At 44.9% G+C, this 20,278-nt stretch overlaps 1 protein-coding gene across 1 annotated transcript in view; it reads right to left on the reverse strand.

Annotated features, from left to right (window-relative positions):
- LOC140187564 (linker for activation of T-cells family member 2-like) overlaps window positions 1-8,715 on the reverse strand; it is a 244,908-nt gene extending 236,193 nt beyond the window's left edge. Inside the window, exon 1 of the mRNA XM_072242979.1 lies at window positions 8,565-8,715. The gene's annotated coding sequence lies outside the window, so the exon portion shown is untranslated. The remainder of the gene's footprint in view (window positions 1-8,564) is intronic.
- Between the last annotated feature and the right edge of the window lie 11,563 nt (window positions 8,716-20,278).

The raw sequence follows: 20,278 nt of genomic DNA on the forward strand, positions 1-20,278 counted from the left end.
GTCTCTGAGACATGGATGATGTTCTGGGACAGAGTATCTCTGAGACGCAATATTCTGGAACAGAGTTTCTCTGGGACAACAACAATGTTCTGGGCCAGAATTTTTTGGGGCAGTGTGTCCTGAGACATGGGTAATGTTCTGGGGCAGTGTGTCCTGAGACATAGACAACGTTTTTGGCCAGAGTGTCTCTGAGACATGGACAATGTTCTGGGACAAAGTGTCTCTGAGACATGGACAGTGTTCTGCGACAGCATGTCTCTGAGACACAATATTCTGGGATAGAGTGTCGCTGAAACATACATAGAACATAGAATAGTACAGCACAGTACAGGCCCTTTGGCCCACAATGTTGTGCTGACCCTCAAACTCTGCCTCCCATATAACCCCCCACCTTAAATTCCTCCATATACCTGTCTAGTAGTCTCTTAAATTCCACTAGTGTATCTGCCTCCACCACTGACTCAGGCAGTGCATTCCACGCACCAACCACTCTCTGAGTAAAAAACCTTCCTCTAATATCCCCCGTGAACTTCTCACCCCTTACCTTAAAGCCATGTCCCCTTGTATTGAGCAGTGGTGCCCTGGGGAAGAGGCGCCAGCTTTCCACTCTACCTATTCCTCTTAATATCTTGTATATCTCTATCATGTCTCCTCTCATCCTCCTTCTCTCCAAAGAGTAAAGCCCTAGCTCCCTTAATCTCTGATCATAATCCATACTCTCTAAACCAGGCAGGTAAATCTCCTCTGTACCCTTTCAAATGCTTCCACATCCTTCCTATAGTGAGGTGACCAGAACTGGACACAGTACTCCAAGTGTGGCCTAACCAGAGTTTTATAGAGCTGCATCATTACCTCACGACTCTTAAACTCTATCCCTCGACTTATTAAGGCTAACACCCCATAAGCTTTCTTAACTAGCCTATCTACCTGTGAGGCAACTTTTAGGGATCTATAGACGTGTCCCCCCCAGATCCTTCTGCTCCTCCACAATACCAAGTAACCTACCATTTACTTTGTACTCTGCCTTGGAGTTTGTCCTTCCAAAGTGTACCTCCTCACACTTCTCTGGGTTGAACTCCATCTGCCACTTCTCAGTCCACTTCTGCATACTATCAATGTCTCTCTGCAATCTTCGACAATCCTCTACACTATCCACAACACCACCAACCTCTCTGTCATCTGCAAACCTGCCAACCCACCCTTCTACCCCCACATCCAGGTTGTTAATAAAAATCACAAACAGTAGAGCTCCCAGAACCAATCCTTGTGGGCCACCACTAGTCACAACCCTCCAACCTGAATATACTCCCTCCACCACGACCCTTTGCTTTCTGCAGACAAGCCAATTCTGAATCCACCTGGCCAAACTTCCCTGGATCCCATGCCTTCTGACTTTCTGAACAAGCCTACCATGTGGAACCTTGTCAAATGCCTTCTAAAATCCACGGAGATCTCATCCATTGCACTACCCTCATCTATATGCCTGGTCACCTCCTCAAAGAACTCTATCAGGCTTGTTAGATACAATCTGCCCTTCACAAAGCCATGCTGACTGTCCCTGATCAGACCATGTTTCTCTAAATGCCCATAGATCCTATCTCTTAGAATCTTTTCCAACAGCTTTCCCACCACAGACGGAAGGCTCACTGGTCTATAATTACCCGGACTATCCCTACTTCCTTTTTTGAACAAGGGGACAACATTCGCCTCCCTCCAATCCTCTGGTACCATTCCTGTGGACAACGAGGACATAAAGATCCTAGCCAGAGACTCAGCAATCTCTTCCCTCGCCTCGTGGAGCAGCCTGGGGAATATTTCATCCTAATGTATTTTAACAACTCCAATACCTCCTCTCCCTTAATATCAACATGCTCCAGAACATCAATCTCACTCATATTGTCCTCACCATCATCAAGTTCCCTCTCATTGGTGAATACCGAAGAGAAGTATTCATTGAGGACCTTGCTCACTTCCACAGCCTCCAGGCATATCTTCCCACCTTTATCTCTAATCATTCCTACCTTCACTCCTGTCATCCTTTTATTCTTCACGTAATTGAAGAAAGTCTTGGGGTTTTCCTTTACCCTACTTGCCAAGGCCTTCTCATGCCCCCTTCTTGACATGGATATGGACAATGTTCTGGGTCAGAGAGTCCCTGGAATGCATGACAATGTTCTAGTTCAGACTGCCTCTGGAATGCAGGACAATGTTCTAGTTCAGACTGCCTCTGGAATGCAGGACAATGTTCTAGTTCAGACTGCTTCTAGAAAGCAGGACAATGTTCTAGTTCAGACTGCCTCTGGAATGCAGGACAACGTTCCAGGTCAAAATGTCGTGACACACAGATAATATTCTGGAACAGAGTGTCCCTGGGACAGGGACACGTTCTAGAATCGAGTGTCTCTGAGACACAGATAATGTTCTGGTACAGAGTGTCTCTGAGACACGATTATTTGGGGCAGAGTGTCGCTGGGACATGGACAATGTTCTGGGACAGAGTGTTTCTGTGACACATTGTTCAGGGACACAGTGTCTCTGAGACATGCACAATGTTTTAGGACAGAGGGTGTCTAAGACACAATGTTCTGGAACAGAGTGTCTCTGAGACATGGACAATGTTCTGGGACACAGTGTCTCTGAGACACAATACTCTGAGACAGAGTGTCTCTAAGACACAATGTTCTGGAACAGACTGTCTTCAATACATGGACAATGTTCTGGGACAGAGTGTCTCTGAGACACAAAGTTTTGGGGAAGAGTGTCTCTAAGACATGGACAATCTTCTGGGTCAGAGAGTCTCTGGAATGCAGGACAATGTTCTGGGTCAGAGGGTCCCTCGAACTCAAGACAACTTTCTGGATCAGAGTGCCTCTGGAATGCAGGACAATGTTCCAGGTCAAAATTATAATATTCTGGAACAGAGTGACCCTGGGTCAGGGGCACATTCTGGAACAAAGTATCTCTGAGACACAGGTAATATTCTGGAACAGAGTGTCCCTGAGACATGGACAATGTTCTGGGACAGAGTGTCTCTGAGATGAAATATTCTGGAACAGAGTTTCTCTGAGACAACGACAATGTTCTGGGACAGAACGTTCCTGAGACACGTTGTTCTGGGACACAGTGTCTCTGAGGCATGGACAATGTTTTTGGGCAGAGTGTCTCTGAGACATAGACTATGTTCTAGGACCGAGGTTCTCTGAGATGTGGACAAAGTTCTGGGACAGAGTGTCTCTGAGAAACAATGTTTTGGGACAGAATGTTTCTGAGACATGGACAATGTTCTGGAGCAGAGTGTCTCAGAAACATGGACAATGTTCTGGGGCAGAATATTTCTGAGACATGGACAATATTCTGGAACAGAATGTTGCTAAGACATGGGAATTATTTTGGGACAGATTCTCCTGGCACACGGACAACATTCTATGTATTTGATATTAATATTAAATGCCAGAAAGAAACAGAGAACTTCAGAATGCTCCAAGGGACTTGCTAAGAGATGTAAAATTTGTACCAAATTTCCATTTTTAACTTGTTGTTTGTAAAGAATATTTGTGGGGGGTGGGGGTGGTGCAGTTTATAGATCTCACATGGCCTGGTGAATGGCAGTGTGGGTTGCTCCGTTTTGGTTAGTGGAGACATAGAGACAAGGGAAGCATCTGGAGTGAAGCCATTGGCCAGATAACCGTTAAACACGAGAAACTGTGTTACTATTTTAAAACCTTAGCAGCACTCACTTCATCAACACATTTTCAGTTTTAAATACTATCAGCTTCATCAACGACAAAAATCATTTTATAAAAAGTAAGAGAACGTGAGCGTCCAGAGACCTCTGGCGGAATACATGCAGCTAAAGGAAACAATCAAGAAGGTAATCGATCCATGAACCTTTATTGCACAGGGGTTTGTGTACAAGTGTACAAATGTCCAGCTCAACTACAAAGGGTCTGCACTTGGAATATCATGCACTGGTCTGTTCTCCTGACTCAGTAAGTATATACATACTTGCATCGAAGTAGTTCTGGTGAAGGTTCACCCGATGACTCACAGGATCAGGGATGAACCAGAGAGAAATTAAAGTGACTGGGGCCTGGGCCATCAGCTTACAGTGAATGCAATGTTATAAATTCTTGCAAGGCCTGACAGGGTAGATGGAGAGCTAACATCTCAAACAAAGAGGTCAGTCATTCAGGACAGGCATGAGATGAGATTTCTTCACTCAGAAGGAGAGGAACCTTTCCAATTCTCCAGCAGGCCTGTCGAAAAACTATGCTGCTATTTTGAAACCTAACTGTTCATCTCAACAAAAAGGATTAATGACTTTGAGTTTCAAGTGAATCATGGGACAAGAGCAAGAAAGTGGTGCTGAGATAAAAGATTAAGCCTGATCTCACTACGTGGTGAAGCAGAGACGGCAGCCTCCTCCTGCTTCACCATCTCATTATTTAGAAACAGAACATCGAATGGTTCAGCATGGGTCAACCATTCAGCCCCCATGTTGTGACAAACTAATTAAGCTCATGACGCCCAAATGTTTCTGCCTACACAATACCATTCTCTGCATATTCATGTGTACATCGAAGGACTTTTTAATGCCTCTATTCTATCTTTCAGGCACTTACCACCCTCTGTGTAAAAAACACTTCATAAACAAGAAAGAAATTTCCTTTGAACTTTACCCCTCTCACCTGAAATATATATGCTCCATATTAGTCACTTTAACTCTCGTTAAAATAACATGGTAGATAAAATGCGAAGAGAGAATTAGAAACATAGAAAACCTACAGCACAATACAGGCCCTTCGGCCCACAAAGTTGTGCAGAAAATGTCCCTATCTTAAAATTACTAGGCTTACCATAACCTTCTATTTTTCTAAGCTCCATGTACCTAACCAAAAGTCACTTAAAAGACCCTATTGGATCCACCTCCACCACTGTTGCCGGCAGCCCGTTCCACACACTCACCACTCTTTACGTAAAAAACTTACTCCTGACATCTCCTCTGTACCTACTCCCCAGCACCTTAAACCTGTGTCCTCTTGTGGCAGCCATTTCAGCCCTGGGAAAAAGCCTCTGACTGTGCACACGATCAATGCCTCTCATCATCTTATACACCTCTATCAGGTCACCTCTCAACCTCCGTCGCTCCAAGGAGAAAAGGCCGAATTCACTCAACCTGTTCTCATAAGGCATACTCCCCAATCCAGTACTGAGCACAGTACTCCAAGTGGGGTCTGACCAGGGTCCTATAAAGCTGCAACATTACCTCTCGGCTCTTACACTCAATTCCATGATTGATCAAGGCCAATGCACCATATGCCTTCTTAATCACAGAGTCAACATGTGCAGCTGATTTGAGTGTCCTATGGACTCAGACCCCACGATCCCTCTGAAGCTCTACACCGCCGAGAGTCTTACCATTAATACTATATTCTGCCATCATATTTGACCTACCAAAATGAAGCATTTCACACTTATCTGGGTTAAACTCCATCTGCCACTTCTCAGCCCAGTTTTGTATCCTATCAATGTCCTGCTATAACCTCCGACAGCCCTCCACACTATTGACAACACCCTCAACCTTTCTGTCATTAGCAAACTTGCTAACCCACCCCTCCACTTCCTCATCCAGGTCTTTTATAAAAATCACAAAGAGTAAGGGTCCCAGAACAGATCCCTGAAGCACACCACTGGTCACTGACCTCCATGCAGAATATGACCCGTCTACAACCACTCCTTGCCTTCTGTGGGCAAGCCAGTTCTGGATCCACAAAGCAATGTCCCTTTGGATCCCATGCCTCCTTACTTTCTCAATAAGCCTTGCATGGGGTACCTTATCAAATGCCTTGCTGAAATCCATATACACTACATCTACTACTCTTCCTTCATCAATGTGTCACATCCTCAAAAAGTTCATTCAGGTTTGTAAGGCACGTCCTGCCTTTGACAAAGCCATGCTGACTATTTCTGATCTTATTATGCCTCTCCAAATGTTCATAAATCCTGCCTCTCGGGATCTTCTCCATCAACTTACCAACCACTGAAGTACACCTCACTGGTCTATCATTTCCTGGGCTATCTCTACTCCCTTTCTTGAATAAAGGAACAATATCTGCAATCCTCCAATCCTCCAGAACCTCTCCCGTCCCCATTGATGATGCAAAGATCATCACCAGAGGCTCAGCAATCTCCTCCCTTGCGTCCCACAGTAGCCTGGGGTACATCTCATTCAGTCCCAGTGACTTATCCAACTTGATGCTTTCCAAAGCTCCAGCACATCTTCTTTCTTAATATCTACATGCTCAAACTTTTCAGTCCGCTGCAAGTCATCACTACAATCACCAAGACCCTTTTCCATAGTGAATACTGAAGTAAAGTATTCATTAAGTACCTCTGCTATTTCCTCCGGTTCCATACACACTTTTCCACTGTCACACTTGATAGGTCCTATTCTTTCACGTCTTATCCTCTTGCTCTTCACATACTTGTAGAATGACTTGGGGTTTTCCTTAATCCTGCTCACCAAGGCCTTCTCTTGGCCCCTTTTGGCTCTCCTAATTTCCTTCGTAAGCTTAATTCTTTAAATCAACCGGAGATTGTAAAGAGAAGGTGACATGAACAGAAGCTTTGACAACTGAGAGTTCCCCAGCACTACCCTGCATTTGGCTCACTGGCCTCCTCAAGGGAATACTGCCCAAACTGGAGTACGTGCTGAGGGACACACTGAGGCTTGGTGCAGCCAACATTAAGGTTCTGTGAGGAAGGACCACAGTCTCGTCTCTTTCCACTACAACACTTTGAGAGGCTGAGCTGAATGAGGAAGCCCCCCCCCCCCGCCGAACAATGAAAGGGTGTATCAGCCCAGGGGGCCATCTGAGGGGCAAGGCTGCTATGTTTGTGTTTTTTTCCCTTTAAAGTTTACATACTTGGTGTACAGTGATCAGTTCTGGTTGCTTCATTTTAGGAAGGATATGGAAACTTTAGAGAGAGTGCAGAGATGATTTACCAGGACACTGCCTGGACTGGAGAATCATGTCTTATGAGGATACGTTGAGTGAGTTAGGACTTTTGTCTTTGGAATGAAGGAAGATGAGAAGTGACTTGATAGGGGTATACAAGATGATAAGACACACAAATAGAGAGGGCAGCCAGCACCTTTTTCCTAGGGTAGAAATGGCTAATACAGGAGAGCATAATTTGAAGATGACTGAGGGCTGTAAGCAGTAGATTTTTTTTTACACAGTGGCAAGTGCATGGAATGAGCCACCAGAAGTGGTGGTAGAGACAAAATCATCAGGGATATTTAAATGACTTGGATAAACGAAAAAATGGACGGTTATGTTGGAGGGAAATGACCTGGGAGTAGGTTAAAAGGTCGGCTCAGCTGAAGGGCCTGTACTGTGCTGTACTGCCTCATATTCTGACCATGAATGCCAAGGTTTTTTTTTTGGCATTGTTTCTTTGTATTTTTTAACTTGAATAAAATCTATTATTGGTGTCCTCAACTGCGGAAGGGATGTTGTTTCAATCAAAGGCTCTACTGAGTGAGGGGCCACTGGGGTCCATTGGGACAAGTTACCTCCTGGGTGTAGCAGGGAAGGGAGAAAAAGGTTCCTTCTCACCTTCCCCCAGCTCTACACTGCAGCCCCCAATCAGCCCTAGTACACCTGCTCCATGACTGTCAGAAGCAACCACAATCCAAAGCACGGCCATGTCGTGAAACATCCACCATCACTCTACCTCCACGGACGCTGCTCAACCCACTGAATTTATTAGTCTCCTTAGTGTTTTTAAAAACCCTTTTCTGAGAGAGAATCCCCGACTTTCTCGAAACCTGTCCATCAATCCAACCCTTGATTATATCTACACTGAGTATCCAGTGAAAGTAATATCCCGTTCTAGTCCTGATAAAGGGTCTTAACCTAAATTGTCAATTCCTTCGCCCTCACTCCCCCACCCACCAAGGCATGCTGCTCGTCCCTCCGAGTTACTCCAGCAGATCGCTTAAAGCTCTACAATACAACATCAGCGGTCTCCCGTGTCCCCACTCCAGGGAATTGCGTCTGTCCAGTTCTCCAGGGTACAGGGATTGAGATGGGGCTGTAACATCACCAAACACCCAGTGTACATTTTAGTGAAAAGGTGGATTAATGGAAAAACTTGGGGAACCTGGATTACAAAAGGATTTTGAAGAACACCGGGTAGACAAACAAACTCAACTCGATAGGTTCCAGGGGAGGGATGCAACGTCGACAATTCCTTCCTCCTCTACAACTGCCGTTTGACCTATTCAGTTTGATTGTCTTCCTAGTCTTCTCTTTAACCCTTTTCCTAAACCAGCTTCCCCAACTTTCTGACAACCCGTCCACTAATCCGATTCTTTACCAAATCTACTCTGGGTATCGCGTGGTGTTGCTGACCCATTCCAGTCCTGACACGGTATCTCGACTCGAAACGTCGACCACTCCTTTCCACCCACCACAGACGCTGCCCGACCCGCCGAGTTCCTCCAGCGGGTAGTCAGTCTGCTGCTTCCAGCCGAACGCCCCCGGGGAAACCCTTACCTGTGGCCTCAGGGGGTCTCTCGGCGCCCGTTCATCCTACTCCCGAGCTCGGGGGAAGAGCAGAGGCTGACTAGGGAGGCAGGGGAAATGCAAACCCTTCGCGCTGCTGTTTCCGCTGCTTTACCGGAGCTGCGGCACCACATCCGCTCACCGCCAGCCAACTGCACTGACTCCGGAGCCTGAGCTGCCGCCAGGTCATATCAGCGCTTCGCCGGCGGGACTCTTCTCTGCGTGGACCCCAGAGCGGGTGGCTGGAGGGTGGGAGCGGAGGCGTAGTGAGACCCGGCCCTACTGTTGCCTCACAGGCTGGGTATCTCCACCATTCTCCCCGCACTCTCGGTGAAAGATCCCACCGTTATGAGTGACATTAGTTGTGGTTCACGCCCGGTCCAGCTCTCCGCCGCAACTCCCTACCAGCTCTGCTCTCCGGCGTCGACTCGTCCCCAGCAGCTCCTGCAAAGTGCGCATCCCCCTTTCCAGTCCCTCCACTCAGGTCCTCTTTTTCAACTTTAAAACCAGACTTTATTCATTAAGTTAGTATTGTGGTTAGTTTAGTAATCCGCCTAAAACGCTGGAGGAACTCAGCAGGCCAGGCAGCATCTGTGGAAGAGGGTGAACTGTCGACGCTCGTCGCCGAGACCCTTCATCAGGACACTGATTAGCGTTGTTGGTGTTAGTTTATTCAGATACAGTGAAAAACTTTTGTTTGGGTGTCATGCAGACGACTCGTTCCATCCATGGAGGGAATGCTGGGAAAAGCAATAACACGATGCAGAATATGGTGTGAGTATAGTGCAGGCAAATAAATAACGGGCAAGAGCCCCAAGCCAGCAAGAACATCTGGCTTTACATCCATGGTGTTATTACAACTTAAGTGTTCTTGGTTCTTGATCCTCCAAAATATTCCGCATGGAATTTAAACTGGAGGTGGCAGAGGGTGGATTTAAGAAGGAGATTTTTGAAGAAGAAAAGCTGCCTTAAATGTAATTGGGATTGCTTGTGTGACTATGGTAGGATGAAGATTATTCCATGCTTTAAATGTGCAGGGGAAAAATGAGCTGCTGTACACATCTGACTTGGCAGTTAGTATTTCAAATTGAGTTGAGTGCCCTCGTCTGCTCCTAATAGGTTTGGATCTGATGTGGGATTGGTAGTCTATGTCAAGCTGACCATTTAACATTAGCACACTTTAGGTACAAGGTACCATTGCCACAGGTGTGGCCTCACTGGAGTGTTTGAGAGGCTTTGCTACAGGATGGTAGTGTCTAGTGGTGGCAGAACTTCCAGCTGCAATCCCTGTGTGTTGGTTGCACACCGCATCTTCTCTCATGTACTCCTGCAGCCTGGAATGCGCCCATCAAATTCATTCCCTGATAGACGCCTTCACTTCCCCTCCATTCAAGCCCTTTCCATTACAGTAATAAACTTTATTCATTAAAAAATGTATTGAAGAAATACAATAACAGTGCACGGCTTTCTTTACATTCACATTGTCTCCCAGTCTATACATTTAGGGTGAAATCAGGTCAATACATTTGCAATGTTAGCACCATTCAGTCCCTTTGAGATAAATTCCCTCTCCTTGAAGTTTCAGACACATAATATTCATTGCATGAAGTAACGCTTTATGACATCACCTGGAATCTCTTGTCATTACCCACTGAATTTTAAGAAAGAGGTTCATATCAATCTCCAGATGATGGAGAGGAGATGAACCTAAACGTGGTTGAGTTTACGAGAGCAATATGTATAACCTGAGGTTCAGCTTTGAAAGCCGCTGTTTGGTCTTTTCACAGAGTGACTTTATCTCAAAGGTATTATAATCGCATGTATAAAAGGGCAGGATGTGATGATGTTGCTTGATATGGGCTACCACAACATCAGGCAAAGGATTGTTATCTATGCACAAGATGAACAAATCATCCACAGCCTGTCAGAGACCCTGACTGGAACTGCCCAAGTTCTTTGTAACTGGTAAAACCCAGATAACCTTTTCATGGGCATCAAATGAAATGACCTACATTCTGGGAGATAAACTAACAAGTTTAGTGTGGAAAGGCTGAAGGACTGAAGTTGTAGATCTGGTAACCAGGGTCTTGGGGGGGGGGGGTGGTCAATGCAGATATTCCAGTTTGCCATGCAGTGGTCCCCAAAATGTGATGGAGAGAGGACTAAGTCAGCAATCGAAATCACTCTAGAAAGTCACTGGCGTAAGACACGTTTTGTTTCAATCAGGTACTGAGTGTACAGAAAGCTGGTTGCCTCTATACTTACCAGGATGTTGCTTGCTGGGAATCAGAAAACTGGTTTATGGCAAGAGGGTCACCAGGTTGGGACTCTTTTCATTGAAGCATAGCATTGAGAGCTGATCTCACAGATCATGAGGGGCAGAGAGAGGGTGAACGCACATCGTCTTTATGCAGGGTTGAGAAATCAAGAACAAAAGAGCGAATGTTTAGAATGAGAGAGGAGGGATTGAATAGGATCCTGAGGCCAAGCTTTTTCCATCCAGAGAGTGGCCAGGCTATGGATGGGGCTGCCAGAGAGAGTGGCTGCAGCAGGTACATTAACCAGCATTTAAAGGGTACGTAGACAAGTCCATGAGTAGAAAAGGTTTAAAGGGATATGGGCTGAAAATAGGTAAGTTCAGATGGGAATCTTGGTTGGCACAGATCAGTTGAGTCAAGGAGCCTAGTTCCATGCTCTATGAGTCCATGTAATGGCAGCCCTTGTGATGCAGGCTTGAAGCATTGAGATATGCCATGGCTGCTTTTCACAATATCATTCCGCAGGCAGGCTCTTCCCTTCGTTTCAAACAGCTCCTTCCATTGAACAAACACAGATTATGGAGGCCTGGGGTACTCAAAGAGGCTCACAGAAAACTATCTGAAACGCTGCAATACCAGGGTCAACCTTGCTGGTAATGAAGTGGTAATTGAGACTGATGTATGGCATCCTGCATTCTTTGTCAGAGTGAATGCCAGTCAGAATCAGAATCAGGTTAAATATGACTGGCATATGTAATGAAATGTGTTGTGCTGTGGCCGCAATATATTGCAATACATAATAAAAACACTATAAATTACTGTATATGTATATATGATAAGACCATAAGACCGTAAGATATAGGAGTAGAATTAGGCCATTTGATGTATCAAGTCTGCTGTGCCAGTCCATCATGGCTGATTTATTATCCCTCTCAACCCCATTCTCCTGCCTTCTCCCCATAATGTTTGTCACCCTGACTAACGAAGAATCCATCAACCTCCGTCTTAAATGTACCCAATGACTTTGGCCACCACAGCCACCTGCCGTGTAGATGTATATACAAATTAAGCAAGTAGTGCAAAAAGGGAGGGAAAGGCTTGTTATTGTCCGTTCAGAGACCTGATGGTGGAGGGAAAGAAGCTGTTACTAAAATGCCAAGTGTGTGTCTTCAGGCTTCTGTACCTCCTCCTTGATGGCAGCAATGAGAAGAGGGCATGTCCTGGGTGATGGAGGTACTTATTGATGGCTGCCATTTTTTTTTGAGACATCACCTTTTGAAGATGTTTTGATGCTGGGGAGGCTAGTGCCCATGATGTGGCTGGCTGAGTTTGCAAATCCCTACAGCTTTTTCTGATACCAGATGATGACAGAACAAGTTAGAATGCACTCCATAGTACATCTGTAGAAATTTGCAGGAGTCTTTGGGAGACATACTAAACCTCCCCGAGCTCTTAATGCAATATAGTTGCTGTCATGCCCTTCTTTGTAATTACATTAATATGGTGGGCCCAAGATAGACCTTCAAAGAGGTTGACACCCAGGAAATTAAAACTGCTCACCCTTTTCACTGAGGACTGACACATGTTCCCTCAACTTCCTCTTCTGACATCACAATAAATTCCCTGGTCTTACTGATGTTGTGATACCACTCAACCAGCTATCTATCTCACTTCTATATGGCTCTTTGTCACCATCTGAAGTTCTTCCAACAGCAGTCCAAGGTGTTACAAGGTATTGCTGGTCTTCCTGATTGTAGAATACTTGACTTCAATAAGTGGATTATCCCAAACAAGAACTGAGACAATAAGACTCATTGGGTTATTAGTAAAGTCTCTTCACTGTTTTGGCTTTTAGAAGCTTTCACATGAGAAGCAGACAAAAAATTAATAGTCTCCAAGACAGGTCACACCAAGGTTAAAGGTGATCTCCCAGTGGGCCTACTAATGCAGAAACTCTGTTAATGCTGTTGTCTGGGATTCCAAGCTTTCCTTGAGGAAAAGGCAGAATATAGAACTATTGGGGAGAGAAGTACAGTAGTGATTGATTGACCCTGAGAGTTTGAGCTCTATCATTACATGGTCCAAATGTAGGACATTCTGGAATTGGGGATGTAATGTCAATGTTAAGGGTTCATTCTCTCTACAGATATTTCTAACTCCAAAAACTTCTTGCTTCTTTTGTAATAATGCATTCCTAGTCTGAGAGACAGACTCCAAGGATTTGTTCCATGTGTAGATTGCACATCCGGTGATATATTGAGCTCCTGCCATCTGCCAACCTTTGCCAGCCTTTGGGCCAGTTAATGAGCAATGGTAGCAGTGACAACCTCAAAGCTGAGTCACTGTTTTGTTGTGCTAAAGACAAGTGCTTCAATGATTTGCTCTCTCTCTCTCTCTCTCTCTCTCTCCATGTTGTGTAGACTTCAAGATTCAACATTGCTTCATGTCATTTCCAGTACACAGGTGTCAAGGAGACTGAAATAATTGTTACTCTGGATCAGTTGTAGCACAAAAAAACAGCATGATAAGGTAAAGAACACAAGAACAAAGGAAACACCAGGTTACAATGAAGTCTACACTGTAATGAGCTGAATAACCTGTAACTCTGGTTCATTCTCCACACTTGCCCCTTGAACAGCGAAGTGTTTTCTGGTCTGATTTCAAGTTCCTGCTTTCTGTGTTATTTTGCTTTTGGAAGCAATGTATTAATTTATCTTAATGGTGGTAGAATTGCCCTTTAGTATCTTGAGTTATAGTCACACCCACACAGAATCAGGCCATTCGACCTGTCAATTCCTTGGTGGTGATCAAGCACCCCCACTTACACTAATCTGATTTTATTCTCCCTACATTCCCAATGTCTCCCCCTAATTTTACCATTTCTAGGGGTAATTTCTTATGTTAGGGCAACTTACACTGGCCAATTGGCCAACGAGCCTTTGCGGAATGTGGGCCGCAGGAAGGATGTGCAAGCTCTGCAAAGACTGGGCTGGAAATCAGCACTGAACCTGGGCCTGGGACTGGGCCACCGCAGGTGTGAGGAAGCAACTCTCCCTGCTGTATCACAGTGCCAACCTTGAGTGTAAAATTGAGGCAAAACAGGTTATTTACCCTGGACAGATCATGTATTCATTTCTGAATATAAAGCTTCTTCATTTAGGAAAACTAATGGCAAAATTGTGTAAAAACAAAACTTAACTGCCGTGCTTTCTCTTTCTTGGCCACAAACGAGAAAACTCATCAGCCTCTCTACTTCCTCAGGAAGCTGAACAAAGTTGGCATGTCCCCATCAACCCTTACCAGTTTCTTAGATGCACCATAGAAAGCATTCTGTCTGGATGTGTAGCAGCTTGGTATGGCAACTACTCTACACAGGACTGCAAGGTTGGGGACGCAGGTCTGCACATCATGAAAACCAGCTTCCCCCTCTATGGAAACACACACAAACAAGAGAAAATCTGCAGATGCTAGAAATCCAAGCTGCACACATAAGATGCTGGAGAAACGCAGCAGGTCAGGCAGCATCCATGGAAAAGAGTACTGTCAACATTTTGGGCCGAGACCCTTCATCAGGACTGGAGGAAAAATAGATGAGGAGTAGAGTTAAAAGTTTCCCCTTCATAGATTCTGTCTGTGCTTCTCACTGCCTCAGTAAAACAGCTACTATAGTTAAAGACCCCACCTACACTGGACAGTCTCTCTTCTCCCTTCTCCCACTGGGCAGAAGATACAAAAGCCTGAAAGCACATAACACCAACCTCAAGGATAGCTTTTACTTACCTCCTATAAAACTACTCAATAGTTCCCTAGATTGAGAAGATAAGACTCTTGACCTCACGATCTATCTTATCGTGATCTTGCACCATATTGTTTGTTAGAGCGTGGATCAGTACTTGGAGCGATGATGTGGTGGCCATTACAGAGACTTGGATGGCTCAGGGGCAGGAATGGTTACTTCAAGTGCCGGGTTTTAGATGTGTCAGAAAGGACAGGGATGGAGGCAAAAGCGGTGGGGGCGTGGCACTGTTGATCAGAGACAGTGTCATGGCTGCAGAGAAGGCGGACACCATGGGGGAATTGTCTACAGAGTCTCTGTGGGGGAGGTTAGGAACAGGAAGGGGTCAATAACTTTACTGGGTGTTTTTTATAGGCCGCCCAATAGTAACATGGATATCGAGGAGCAGATAGGGAAACAGATCCTGGAAAGGTGTGCTAATAACAGAGTTGTCATGATGGGAGATTTTAATTTCCCAAATATCGATTGGCATCTCCCTAGGGCAAGGGGTTTAGATGGGGTGGAGTTTGTTAGGCGTGTTCAGGAAGGTTTCTTGACACAATATGTAGATAAGCCGACAAGAGGAGAGACTGTACTTGATTCGGTATTGGGAGTGGGAGAGCATTTTGGAGATAGTGATCATAATTCTATCGCCTTTACAATAGCATTGGAGAGAGATAGGAGCAGACAAGATAGAAAAGTGTTTAATTGGAGTAAGGGGAATTATGAGGCTATCAGGCAGGAAATTAGAGGCTTAAGTTGGAAACAGATGTTCTCAGGGAAAAGTATGGAAGAAATGTGGCAAATATTCAGGGGATATTTGTGTGGAGTTCTGCATAGGTACATTCCAATGAGACAGGGAAGTTATAGTAGGGTACAGGAACTGTGGTGTACAAAGGCTGGAACAAATCTTGTCAAGAAGAAAAGAAAAGCTTACAAAAGGTAATGTTCGAGATCTAGAAGATTATAAGGCTAATAGGAAGGAGCTTTAAAAGGAAGTTAGGAGAGCCAGAAGGGGCCATGAGAAGGCCTTGGCGGGCAGGATTAAGGAAAACCCCAAGGCATTCTACAAGTATGTGAAGAGGAAGAGGATAAAACATGAAAGAATAAGACCTATCAAGTGTGATAGTGGGAAAGTACGTATGGAACCAGAGGAATTAGCAGAGGTACTTAATGAATACTTTAATTCAGTATTCACTATGAAATAGGATCTTGGTGACTGTAGTGATGACTTGTAGCAGACTGAAAAGCTTGAGCATGTAGCTATTAAGAAAGAAGATGTGCTGGAGCTTTTGGAAAGCATCAAGTTGGATAAGTCGCTGGGACCGGATGAGATGTACCCCAGGCTACTGTGGGAGGCAAGGGAGGAGATTGCTGAGCCTCTGGCGATGATCTTTGCATCATCAATGAGGATGGGAGAGGTTCCGGAGGATTGGAGGGTTGTAGATGTTTTTCCTTTATTCAAGAAAGGGAGTCGAGATAGCCCAGGAAATTATAGACCAGTGAGTCTTACTTCAGTGGTTGGTAAGTTGTTGGAGATGATCCTGAGAGGCAAGATTTATGAACATCTGGAGAGGTATAATATGATTAGGAGTAGTCAGCATGGCTTTGTCAAGGGCAGGTCATGCCTTACGAGCCTGATTGAATCTTTTGAGGATGTGACTAAACACATTGCTGAGGGAAGAGCAGTAGATGTAGTGTATATGGATTTCAGCAAGGCATTTGATAAGGTACCCCATGCAAGGTTTCTTGAGAAAGTAAGGAGGCATGGGATCCAAGGGGACATTGTTTTGTGGATCCAGAACTGGCTTGCCCACAGAGGCAAAGAGTGGTTGTAGACGGGTCATATCCTGCATGGAGGTCAGTCATCAGTGGAGTGCCTCAGGGATCTGTTCTGGGACCCTTACTCTTCGTGATTTTTATAAATGACCTGGATGAGGAAGTGGAGGGATGGGTTACTAAGTTTGCTGATGACACAAAGGTTGGAGGTGTTGTGGATAGTGTGGAGGGCTGTCAGAGGTTACAGCGGGACATTGATAGGATGCAAAACTGGGCTGAGAAGTGGCAGATGGAGTTCAACCCAGATAAGTGTGAAGTGGTTCATTTTGGTAGGTCAAATATGATGGCAGAGTATAGTATTAATGGTAAGACTTTTGGCAGTGTGGAGAATCAGAGGGATCTTGGGGTCTGAGTCGATAGGACACTCAAAGCTGCACAGATTGACTTTGTGGTTAAGAAGGCATACAGTGTATTGGCCTTCATCAATCATGGAATTGAATTTAGGAGCCGAGAGGTAATGTTGCAGCTATATAAGACCCTGGTCAGACCACACTTGGAGTACTGTGCTCAGTTCTGGTCGCCTCACTACAGGAAGGATGTAGAAGCCATAGAAAGGGTGCAGAGGAGATTTACAAGGATGTGGCCTGGATTGGGGAGCATGCCTTATGAGAATAGGTTGAGTGAACTCGGCCTTTTCTCCTTGGAGTGACGGAGGATGAGAGGTGACCTGATAGAGGTATATAAGATGATGAGAGGCATTGATCATGTGGATAGTCAGAGGCTTTTTCCCAGGGCTGAAAAGGTTGCCACAAGAGGACACAGTTTTAAGGTGCTGGGGAGAAGGTACAGAGGAGATGTCAGGGGTAAGTTTTTTACTCAGAGAGTGGTGAGTACGTGGAATGGGCTGCTGACAACGGTGGTGGATGCAGATACAATAGGGTCTTTTAATCGGTAATCGCCTCTGACCTGGGCCGAAATTTACGTGCTAGGTGGCACCTAATTAATTAGCTTGTTTAGTTTGGCTTTTTTTTTAAAGATGTGCTGGGTGCGTCCCGACTACCACTGCACCCCTGCATGCTTCGCGGCCTGGAGGTTGGAGACCACTGAGTTAAAGTCCTTGAATGTGAGTCCATAGTGTTGTGTATTTAATATTTCAGTAATATTTGAGCAATCACCATTTGAATGCCACATCCCCTACAATAAAGCCAATTGAATGCGCATTAAGAAAGGTACATGAATATGCCATCAAAAGCTGTTTGTAAGAGTAGATGCAAAGACCAAAGCCCAGTTGGATGAACGGAAGGCCAAAAAGAAAGAAGTCAATGGAGATATGAAAACACAGGATTCATCAGATGATGTTGTGGATGTGAACACCAAGAGGAGAGATCAGATCGCAAAGGAATCAAAAGACAGATTAATAGGAGAATACTCCAGTGAACTAAATGCACCTTCCCAAGATCAAGATGCACAAACTAGAAGAAAAAAAGGAAGAAGAAGAAGAAAAAGGAAGAGGTGACTACCGCTGTCAGAACCACTTCCTGCAGTCTCAGAACTCATAAATCCCAGAACCTGAGATTGTTTCACAGCCACAAATCTCACCTGCCAAGCAAAATGATGCCTTTGTCAGGAAAGAAGTTATCCTACAAGAATAAGAAATCCTCCACAGTGAATCTTCAGTTCTGAATGGGACAATTGAAAATTTACTCTGCTGTGAATGTCTGTATCTAGTAGTTGTACTATGTAGAATCCTGCTTATATAGTTGAGATGCATTTTATATTGAGTTGGAGTTTAAAGCTAAGCAGAGGGGAGTGTTGTGTATTTAATATTTTAGTAATATTTGAATAATCTTGTATTTATATGTTGTGTGATTAAGCATTCTTTATTGTTTATAGAATTCATTATGATTATATGTAAAAATACAAGAATTTCATATATCATCACACTACCACGTGATATGGGCACTCCTCGCTTAAAGTTAAAATGAAGTTAGACTCACATTTCGGACTCCCATGTCTTCCTTTGAATTTAATGTTTGAAGTTGCAAAACATAACATACAGGTTATGGGATCAGTTCAGTGTTGGGGTGAGTGAAGTTATCCCCTCTGGTTCAAGACCCTGATAGTTGAAGGGTAATAACTGTTCCTGAACCTGGTAGTGTGGAACCTGAGGCTCCTGTACCTTCTTCCTGATGGCAGCAGCAGGAACAGAGTATGGCCTGGATGGCGGGGCTCCTCGAGGATAGATGCTGCTTTCCTGTGACAGTGCTCCTTGTAGGTGTGCTCAGTAGTAGGAAGGGCTTTGCCCATGTTGGACTGGGCAGTATCCACTTCTTTTTGTCGTTCTTTCTGTTCAAAGGCATTGGAACCTCCATACCAGGCCATGATGCATGGAGTCAGCATATTCTCCACCATGCACCTATTGGAATTTGGCAATGTTTTGGATGACATGATGAACCTTTGCAAACTTTGAAGGAGGTAGAGAGACTGCTGTGCTTTCTTTGTCATGGTGCTTACAGGCAGGACCCAGGTCAGATCCCCTGAAATGGAGGAACATAATGTTGCTGACCCTCTCCACCTCTGATCTGCTCATGAGAATCCGCTCATGGACCTCTGGTTTCCACCTCCTGTAGCTAATAATCAGCTTTTGGTCTTGTTGACATTGAGTAGAGATCGTTGCTGTGGCACCACTCAATCTGATTTTCAATCTCCCTCCCGTGTGCTGCTTCGTCGCCACCTCGGATTCGGCCACCACCATTGGTGTTGTCAGCAAACTTAAATATGACATTGGAGCTGACTTAGCCTCACAGTAATAAGTGTAAAGTGAATAGAACAAGAGACTTATCACCTTCCAAACTTGTCCTCCTTCCCCTCCTCCTTTTTTCCCTCAGGAACTTTCCCCCTTCCTTTCCTGTCCTGATTAAGGGTCTGGGCCTGAAACGTCAACTGGTTATTCATTTCCATAGATGTTGCGTGACCTTTTGATGTACTCCAGCAATTTTGTGTTTGTTCCTCTGCATTTCCTTCATCTGAAGAATATCTTGAGCGTTAGGACACAGCCTTGTGGTGCACATGTGCTGATGGAGATTGTGGAGGAGATACTGTTGCCAACTGGAACTGACTGGGTTCTGCAAGTGAGGAAATTGAGGATCTAGTTGCACAAGAAGGTATTGAAGCCAAGTCTTGGGGCTTATTGATTAGATTTGAGGGGATGATGGTGTTGAATGCAGAGCTGTAGTCGATGAAGTGTATCCTGATGTGTGCACCTTCACGGTCCAGGCGTTCCAGGGTTGAGTGAAGAGCCAGTGAAATGGCATCTGCTGTGGAGCTGTTGTGATGGGAGACAAATTGGAGTGGATCCAAGTCGCTTCTCAGGTAGGAGTTACAATGTTTCACCAGCAACCTCTCAAAGAACCTTCATCACAGATGCTGAACAGCACTCAGGGGAACCTCTTCATTGTATCTGTGTACATGCGAAAATAACAAACCAATACCAATTCCAATTCTGACTGAAATATGAACAATTCTGCCTCCACCTCACAGTGCCTCATTAACCTTACTCTCCAGGCTGAATGAGATAAAGTAGCTGCTGAGCTCCTGCCTTGGAAGGTCTGGGCCCTCGCTGCCGTGTTTCCCGAGAAGTATCCGCGTGGTGAGAAAGCAAGCTGTGCACTTGAGAGCGAGGAATAGGACGGAGGCTAGAATTTTTAACTATTGCAAGATGTACTTGGACTCTCAGAGGATGGGTATCTGAAACTGCTGTCACTCAAGTCACTTGTCACTGCCACCTTCAGATCACCCAACCTTATAGAATACTTCCCGGGAGACAGTTGTGTGCAGAACAGTAATTCATCTGTCAGTCATAGGGTCATACAACGTGGAACCAGGCCCTTCCC

This window comes from Mobula birostris, chromosome 25, assembly GCF_030028105.1.
Source record: "Mobula birostris isolate sMobBir1 chromosome 25, sMobBir1.hap1, whole genome shotgun sequence".
Taxonomy (NCBI): domain Eukaryota; kingdom Metazoa; phylum Chordata; class Chondrichthyes; order Myliobatiformes; family Myliobatidae; genus Mobula; species Mobula birostris.